The sequence below is a fragment of the Gossypium hirsutum genome, chromosome A09 (assembly GCF_007990345.1).
Source record: "Gossypium hirsutum isolate 1008001.06 chromosome A09, Gossypium_hirsutum_v2.1, whole genome shotgun sequence".
In the NCBI taxonomy this organism is placed as follows: domain Eukaryota; kingdom Viridiplantae; phylum Streptophyta; class Magnoliopsida; order Malvales; family Malvaceae; genus Gossypium; species Gossypium hirsutum.
Window position 1 is genome coordinate 47,313,242 of NC_053432.1, and position 9,897 is coordinate 47,323,138.

At 31.8% G+C, this 9,897-nt stretch overlaps 1 long non-coding RNA gene across 1 annotated transcript; it reads right to left on the bottom strand.

Moving 5' to 3' along the window:
• Positions 1-3,219: 3,219 nt before the first annotated feature.
• LOC107890227 (uncharacterized) lies at positions 3,220-3,806 on the bottom strand. Its single transcript, XR_001681886.1, has 2 exons — positions 3,600-3,806; positions 3,220-3,509 (listed from the first exon to the last, which is right to left on the bottom strand). It is a non-coding gene; the product is annotated as an uncharacterized lncRNA (long non-coding RNA).
• Positions 3,807-9,897: the final 6,091 nt, after the last annotated feature.

Genomic DNA, 9,897 nt, shown 5'->3' on the forward strand with positions numbered 1-9,897 from the left:
AAAAGGATGAAGTGATGTTTAAAAAATTGCTAAATAAAAAACTAGAAAAGAGTAAAGAAAATCCAACACCAAATTTATAGAGGTTTACCCCATTTCTCTTGACTTTCTTGCCAAGTTGCTTCCCAAATTTACTGTTAAGAAAATACTTGGTAAAAAATCTCTCCAATCTCTCTCAATTTTAATATTGAGTAAATTGATCTCTCTAAAAAAATTCAAGTAATTTAGTCCCTGATAATTTCGAAAGTGAGCAACTAAAGGCAATTAATCACAGTATTAATATTTTTCATCAATTTTACATAAATTTGATTAGTATAATAACAAATTTAGCTTTCATAACTTACACATTCTATCAAATTAGTCATGATTTAACAAATTTAATCCTCAGTATTTTTGTAAATGTGTAAATGATGACATTAAATTTGTTGAATTTTTTAGAATTAAGATCAAATTAATAAAATATGTAAACATCGGGGGTCAAATTTGTTATTATATAAAAAATGCACAATTGACGAAAGACATTAACATTGTGATTAATTGTCCTTAATTGCTCACTTTTAAAATTGACAGGGATTAAATTGTTCTAATTTTTTTGGGAGGGATCAATTTATTCAATTTCTGAATTTAGAGGGATTGGAGAGGCTTTTTACCAAAATACTTTTATGGTTAAAGTACAACTTTGCAAATTTATATCTTTACAAGGGGAAAACCGCTCATCCGAAGTTTTTTATCCAAAAATCTTAAATACTCTCTGAAATTAAAGAAAACATTGTGCAAACAAATATGACCTTCTAAAAAGTAAGGGTTTGCAAAATTTAAGCTCTCAAGAATACAAATAAAAGATTGAACAAAAGCATGCAAAGAAAAGACACCAAAACTAAAATAGTTCTATATCTAGCGGAACTATGGACTCTGCTACGGGTTCCAATGATCTCATTGGAAATCATGATATCCCATGCAAAGATTTGTCTTCCATGTTTATCAAGTGCCTCGTACCAAATAATAATAATAATAACGATAATTTGCAAACACGATTGGTAGACTCATTAAAATAGATTATGTTAGTGTTAGTTGCACATTCAAATGCAACGTTAGTTGCAACTCGCCTTGCAACGGGATTGCTGTGTTACTTGTTATATTTATTGGTATTTTATTTACTTAAAAATCTTGAAATTTTTTCATACATATCTTGTAGTATTTTTAAAAACAAGTTATTAGATTCAACCTTATTGACTCTTTTAAAGATTTTTGATGTGATTGAATTCCCGTGATCTAATTTTCAAGAAAAGATTACACCTGAAATACCTTTGGAGAAGACTTGATCAAAATTTAAGGTAAATGAAGTCAAGGTTGATTAAATTTTTTTAAGTTACACATTTTTAAAAGAAGGCTTGTAATTGTAACTTGGTAGGAGAGATTTAAATCACTTAATTGTTCAATATGAGGATTTTATTATTGCAAAAACTTTGTAAATAAAATGTTGTTCATATTCAGTTTATGTAATATCCACAATTTTTAAATGGATATTATTTTAAATACCCAATTAATTATGATGTCTATTGATTTTCTTTTATCAAGCCCAACTTTATTTTGTAGGTTATAGTCTTTCTAATAAAATCAATAGAATAGAAAAAATGAAAAAGAAAAAGAGAGAATCACTTACGGTATCTTTTTAGACGTAGTTATGGCAATTTGAAAAAGCTAACACTAGAGAAGAGGTAGAGAGGCAAAGGAAGGGGAAATTAGTCTAAAATTCTAGCAATTAGGGTAGTTTTGGTTTACATTTCTTGAAATATTTGTGTTTTAGACTATTTTTTTTATGAAATTCATGTATTTATTTGAGCTAGTTGAATGGATTACTAAATTCCGATGACTTTCCGATTAGATTATGGAGGTATTGTTGATATTTTTATGGTATATGAGGTATCCATTTTAATTGAGTAAGATGTGTGGGTTTTGACAGTTTCAATTAACAGACTTGAGACAGATTTGTTTTGAAATTTAGATATTTTTCATAGTATGAAGCTTGTACTTTCATTTGGTATTGCTATCTCGGTTATATGAGTCCCGTTTTGAAAGATATGAGACCCCAAAGTAGGCTACTCGAAGCTGTTAATCCAGAAAATTTGGGTAGTTTGTGATTGTTTCTTATGTTTTAGCTTTCGAAATATGATGCTTTTGGTAACCAAATGCGATGAAACAAGTTTCTAAGTTCTAGTACTACATTCAATCTTTAAATTTATGTTTTTACATGACTGAAATACCAAGTAAATAGTGAGTTCAAATGGCTTTAAGTAAGTCAATCGATTATGAAATTTAGAATTTTAGAATTTCAATTTTTCATTTTTTAAATGTTTTTTTGGATACACCTTATTTGGTTGAAAACCATACTAAACTTAGTTTTATTAATTTATTGAATTTTCTTATATATATGTACGTATTTTAATAAATTTATTTTACTTAAAACTACCAAAAAACTCACTTTTACCGACATTTATAACCGTTAGCAAAAGACAAAAAAATCATTGGTATTGACTTTGTCGATAGTTCATTGACTGGCGGCTGACTACCGGCTAGGCGAGTGTTGGTAAAAGAATTCCCACGGGTTGACCATTAGTTTCGGTAAAGTGCGAGCATTTGCCGAAAAAAGTTTGTCCAGCACTTTTAACCCCTATTATAAGTAAGATACTTTCTAAAACATTTTAAAGTGCTGACAAAAGTCATATTTACCTTTAAAATTACATATGTTCACATAAACTTTTTGAGGCATTTATAAGTGTCGGCAAAAATCATATTTGCATTATATTAATATGTTAATTTTCATATTTATTTATTAAACTCCAATGTTAACAAATTTGTTGTTCTACTTCTACATTCCTCAAAATGGTAAAATTTTGGAGGTGGAGTTAAAGGAATTTGATGTACCTATAAAGAGATCTAACAAATAGGAGATACATATAGTAACCACATTATTATAAATTTGTACAACGAAATAGCTCAATAACCTACCAAGTTTTACTTTGGACAAGATTTATGATCTACAATAACTCAACAGAGGCTGGCCTCATAGTTTTCGAGAGGGGGGAGGGGCAAAGGATTTCTAATTGAACAATTTTAAATATATTACGAGCTAGTAAGCAATAATTGACTAAAATGATTAAAAGAAAACCTTTGGTATATGTTTTTTTTTTTATTTCTATTGACTAACCATACATGCTAACATTTACAACTTTGTACATGCCTTTTGCAATGGACCTCAATAGGTAAGAATTCTAGAGTACAACATAGGGTAATAACAAGAAATTAAGATACATGGCCGATCCAAGGATCTTGAAGAATAATCGTATAGTGCTTAAAAAAGAAATAAGTAGAATCTGGAACTAAGACTTGCAAAATATAGAAAGTGTATCATCCAATGCCTTTCTATCATACTCACCTGTGACAACACAATTGCCAAGAGGACTTTTAAGAACGATAAGCCTAAGCAACCCATCAGTTACCTTCTTATCTACCTGCCATTGCAAAAAATAATACATATTTATCAAGTGTCGAGAAAGCTATTTCAAGATTTACAGAATAAGGAAAACTTGGCGCTCTCTTACCGCAAATGGGTAACTTGTTACTTGTAGATCAGTAAAATGCTATTAACTTGTTTGACAATTGAACTATCAACCCAACCAAGGTGATATGACATGTCAACGGCCACGACCTAAGGCAATACCATGCCAACTGCAGTAGCTTCTCCATGAAGCCACTATATATCCATATCCAAACCCAATTTATAAAGATGAATCAAGGAGCATTGATTTAGCATAGGGATTACAATTATGTAAAATGTTGATGTACCAAGGGTAGTTATCTACCTGGTAATAAATCTCAGCCCCAAAAGGGACAACATATATGCTGGATGAAATAAAAGATAAGGAAGATCTAGAAACACCATACCTAGCGTGTTGGATCTAGTGTTTTAAGTGTAATATATTCGTCTTTGTATACTTCTATTTTTTTAAAAAATTGTTTAATAAAAATATCCATTGATTACATTAATATTTCTTGTATATTTTCTTCAATGGCTTTTGTACACAAAGCAAAATAGAAGCAAATATTGGCTCACTGATTCTCTAATGTTTAACCAATACTAAGCGGTATTACATGGTTGGATCGTAATACAAAAAATAGTTTATATTAAGAGGTAATCTAAACATATTTTTAGTCTAATTGAAAATAAGTTAACCGATTGAAAGACTAATATACCGTCTTTCTAACACCCCTTACCTGGTCCAGTTACCAAATCCAAGTAATAAGGTGCTACAAGCAAATACAAACACTTTCAAGCACATTATAATTTAAAATCTCAAAAAATCATCAATAATTCATAATTAATCAAATTAACATATGATTCAATCAATTTTGAATAATATCGAGCTTACGGAAGGTAAAAACTAATCAGGCAAATTAATAGTGATTAAATTGAAACAAATTTAAAAAGGAAAGAAAAATCTTCGTATAGGGGTCACACGGCCGTGTACGAAAGCTTAGCCTGTATGTGATGAACCACATGATCATGTTACTAAACTGTGTACAAGAGCTGTGCCAGTGTGAGATAGCCCACATGGCCGTGTGAGTGGGTCACAGGGCCGTGTGAATGGGCGACATGGCCGTGTGAGCAAACCGTGTAACTCTTTGTACCCGTGCGCACAAAAATTACTTAAATTTTTAAAGACTACACGGTCATGCCATGAGCCAGTGTATGTCACATGATTGTGTTCCAGGCAGTGTGTTAGTCCGTGTGCACCTGAAAATTATTTTTTTAAGCAAGCTATTCAACCATGAATAGTTAACCACAAGCTATCATTTAAACCACAACTCAACTAATTCAAAAGCATTCAAACTAGCCAAAATCATCATTTATATCAACCATTCTAAGTGCCTAACCAATATGCCACAATTGGCACCTCAATCAACAATTTAAAATCAACCAAAGACCACATATATACCCACCCATTAAGCCATCAATGACAATTTCACTATCATCTAATCAAGCATCAAATAGTCATTCAAACAATCTCATGCTTAAGCATCAAGCTTACCAAATCATTTCAAACATACCTAAACTTATAACTCATCTTTGTGCACCTATTTTCTAGCATATCATTTAGACACCATCAAAGCATGCAAATATCTAAGTCAAACTTCTTATAAAGATACCATCGTCATGACTAATGTCATCATACGCATATTTACATAAACATAATCTGAAAATGCCAAACTCACTGAAGATATAACATTTACACAAGCTTAAGATTTCCTAGGTACAAGTCACAAACAATCAAGCCTTAATATGGTCAAATACTACAATATCAATACCGAGATAGTGTAAGCTTTTTGACGATTTGCCTGACACGTTCCACAAGTTGGCACTGTAGGGAAAGGGAAAAACAAACGAGGTAAACATGTACAATGCTTAGTAAGTTCACATGTATTAAATCAAGTAACTTACCTTGAGTTATAAATAGACACTACATGCTACTTAGCTTGGTAAAGTTTGCCTATCATAATAAATCAAATATAAAAAAAAAGGTGAGTTTGACATTTATCCTATCATAACATTTCAATACTTGTTCAATATTTTATTAACATTCACAAGACAAATAATCATTTTATCAATTCACTATCTCAATCATATCATACAATCTACTTACCTGCAATACAATCCATTTCAGATTAATGCCAAACATTATTTTCATTTCATAATTTGAATTTCTCAATCCAATTCATATTAAACTATATGAACTTTATTTTCATATCATATCAATTTATTTTTATATTAAATAGATATTGAATATCAATTTAATTTCAATCACTACTTTGTTTCATAATACGAATTTTGAATCACCTTCATTCATTTGTTATGTTTTCACAATAGCCCATTGGGCTTATATAACAGATTCTCAATATGTATATGCATCATCCGATCATTGTATCAAATCAATCTAAAGATCATTTATTCCAATTACATTATACATATCCCTATTAACCTGACTAGAACTCAGATGGATACACGGATCCAACCAACACACCAATTTGGCACCCAGTGCCTGACAGATAAATTTGTAATAATGAATTGCGCCCTAAGCTGGCCAGTAAAATCGACAAATAAATGTACCTAGCATTGGTCGAAAAAACTGACAAATAGGGTGCTCAGCACTCCTTGACACGTAGTCGTATAACTCTGAACTCTTCTTATCTTATGACATGCTAATTATACTTGACCTGTCCGAACAGTTTCAATATCATAATATAAATCAACCAAATCAAGAGTTGTAACATCCCGAATTAGGGCCTAGTCAGAACAGTGGTTTTGAGACCACAAAATCTGAAATAGAAATAATTATTTTATGATTTTTATAAGGTTTATGATATGTGTGTATGATTGTGTGAAAATTTCATGAAGAAATTCTATGTGAAAAGTGCTTAATTTGACTTTAAGGACTATATTGAATAGATTGAAAAAATTATATTCTAGAAGTTTTTAGCATGAAATTGAATTGGATCATTAATTATAGGTCCTTAAATAGTAATTTGACCAAGTTCTAAAAATTTGGACAAAAATGGACATGCATGGTAAAAATTCCAAAGAAAGGCTTTAGGTGTAATTTGGTCATTTAGTGATTAAATGGACTAAAAGACAAATTAAAAACCAAAATTTGTCCATATTCTAACCCATGGCCGTGTGAACCAAGGAGAACACCATGGCTAGGGTTTTCAAGCTTTCAAGCTCAATAGTAAGTGCTCCCAATCGCATTTTAAATGTTCTACGCATTTTTGAAGTCCTTGTAACATGATCTACTCATTTCTACCCATATTTTTAGCTAGTGTTCATGTTTAAAAATTTATCCATGCATGAAATCTTAGTATTTTTAAGATTAATGTAAGAATATGAAAGATTGAAGTATGTTTAACAACTTTTACTAGGTGATTTTTCATGAAAACACCTAAAAAGGACTAAAATGTAAAAGTTGTAAAATGGGTAGTAAATGGGTGAAATGAAAGAGAAATGTGGGCTGCTACAAGAGTAATAAAGGTTTGACTAGGCTTAAAGTACAAGAAAAACAAACACATTTCATTTTACGAGCCTAGGGGCAGTTTAGGGGTAAAAATGCAAATTTGTAAAAGTATGATTTTTGGGTCAATTTGAATAATGTGTGTAATAAATAAGCTATATTTGAAATGTTAGATCAAGAAAATTGAGATTCAAGCTTAAATCGGGAAAGTACGAGAATATGGACTAAAATAAAATAATTAGTTGTGCTCGGATTCGAGGTAAGTTCGTATGTCAATAATAATGCAATGTTATAATTGAATGTTAATGCTTAATATTACATGAATTGTAAGTACATGTGTAAATAATGTGACAATGTATTATATTTTGATGTGTTGACGTTATGTAATAAATGTTTTATCAATATTATGTATGTTATGCCTAATGATAACCTTGTAAGTATGAATGATATTGGTCGTTATTCACGACATTACGAGCAAGTACGAGAAAGTATGCTATATGTAAGTGAGGAAAATCCCATTTGAACCTTAGGAATAGTTTAGGATACAAGTGACATGTCACTAGGAATTAAGAAGTCCGAACTTGTTGAGTGGTCTAGGTTCATGATAATGTGGCATCTAAGCTCGTTGAGTGGTCTAAGTTCATAATGGATGTGATAGAGTTCCGGGAAATGGTCTTGTGTGTCCTACCGGTGGCTAGGTAATCCTTGAGTGGTCAGACACCTCGTGTAGTTACACCTTGATCGATAGCTTATATGAGCAAGCCCGTGAGTAGCTCCATTACGAGCGTTGTATGATATGAGGTAGCTTCGGCTACATATGTATATGTGACACTTATGTGCAAGTTTTCAGCGTATCCAATTGTATTCCGAGTGTTCAACGGGTAATGTAATGGATGATGTGACGAAAGTCCTAAGAAGAATATGTTAAGGAAGTTATGATTATATGTTGTATTACGAGTTGGTACAGGTACCACAAGTAATGCCTTGATATATGATGTTTCATGATAAAGAGGTATGTGGGTGATAAGTAAGTCAAAGGTTTTGAATGATGAATAAACTTATGTTTATGTTTATGATTATGTTTATTATGTCATCATATGATAGTTATCATGATATTGCACTAAAACTGTTTTGGACAGCCGCAGTTGTGTGACTTTGAAAATCCACCAAAAATTTTGGAAATTTAATTAGAAACTGAATAAGATATGAGATTAAATATTATTGAGCCTAGTTTCACATAGAGGAAACGGTGTAAACAAAAGAATTTCATATTATGAGATATTTGAATTTTTGTGAGGCAGGGTCAGAGTGATTTCGGGCTCCCCTGTCTTAAGTTTGGAAAATCACTAGAAATTTTACAAGAATAATTATGGATTAGAATTCATATTGAAAAAACCTTAATGAGTTTAATTTCAATAGAAATAGATGGAAACATTATCCGAATCCTGTACTATGCGATAATTAATTTTTAGTAAAGAAAGGTTGAAGCTGTCAAATAGCAGAATAGGGGTAACTTTGAAGAATAAACTGTATTTATTGGCTAGACCAAAAATTCTACAAATTTTATGGTAAGAAGATATGTGAGTCTCATTTCAGGAAAAATTAGGGATCTTTTTTTAGAGTTCTATATCTCATGTTATAAATAATTTAGTGACTATGACTCGAGTAGACAACTTGACTGGAACATGAGCAAATAGTGGAAATATGTATAATTTCGATTGTGTTACCATGAGAACATGTTGTAAGAATTTGGAAAAAAGCACGTTAATAAATTGCTTATTATTATTTTTATACGGGCTTACTAAGCTATAAAGCTTACCCCTCTCCTTTCCATTTCTTTTAGTGTTGTCAAGTTAGCTCGAGGTTGGAGATCGTCGAAGGCAACATCACAATATCAAATTATCAAGCTATGGTATTAATAAATCTTAAGTGTTTTCAAGTGAGTGTCATGTATAGAGATTTAGTACTTTACGATACGTGTTTCATGATTTGGCCAATTGAGTTGGCTTATAATGATTCTTTTGTATAGAGCCATGATATATGGCTTATATTCGATCATTGGGTTGCAAACCTAATTGAGTTTTGATTGACTGTTCTAATGTTTTGATGATGTGCATGTTGTGATGGCTTGATATCAATGGATGAACTTTGATCAATAGATGTGACCATATTCTTTGTATAAAAGTGTAAATTTAGAGTAAGGTAACGATGTTAATAAAGATGACAAGACCAAATGAATATGGTTTGCTATGTCTAGACTTGATATAAAATGAGTATGAGAAACACAAGTATGATGACATGCAAATGCTATGTTTGTAAATTGAGGATGTTTAATCTTTAATTGGATACCATGTTTTATGCCCTTGATGTTGTATAAGTGTGTGAGGGATTAAGGTTGACCAAGGCTTGGAAAATAGCCTAAGTGTTGGCCACACGGACAGAGACACGGCCGTGTGGAAGATATGGCCTAGCACACGGGCGTGTGTCTTGGCCGTGTGACCTTAAAATATTGCTGACGTCATAAACAAAGAGTTACACGGGTTGAGGATACAAGCGTGTCCGAGCCACACGGGCGTGTGCGACCACACGGCTTACCCACATAGGCGTGTGACTCTCCAAAACTAGAAAATTTCCTAAGTGTTGTAAAAAGTTCGTAAGTTCTCGGTTTAGTCCTGAACCACCTCTGATGTATGTTTTAGGCCTCGTAGGCCCGTATAAGGGACGATATGCATGTGTTTGAATGTATTTGAATTGGTTGAAATTTTATGGCCTGATTTTATGAAATTGTGTACGTTTAAGCCCAATAATGCATCGTACCTTATCCTGGCCTCGGGTA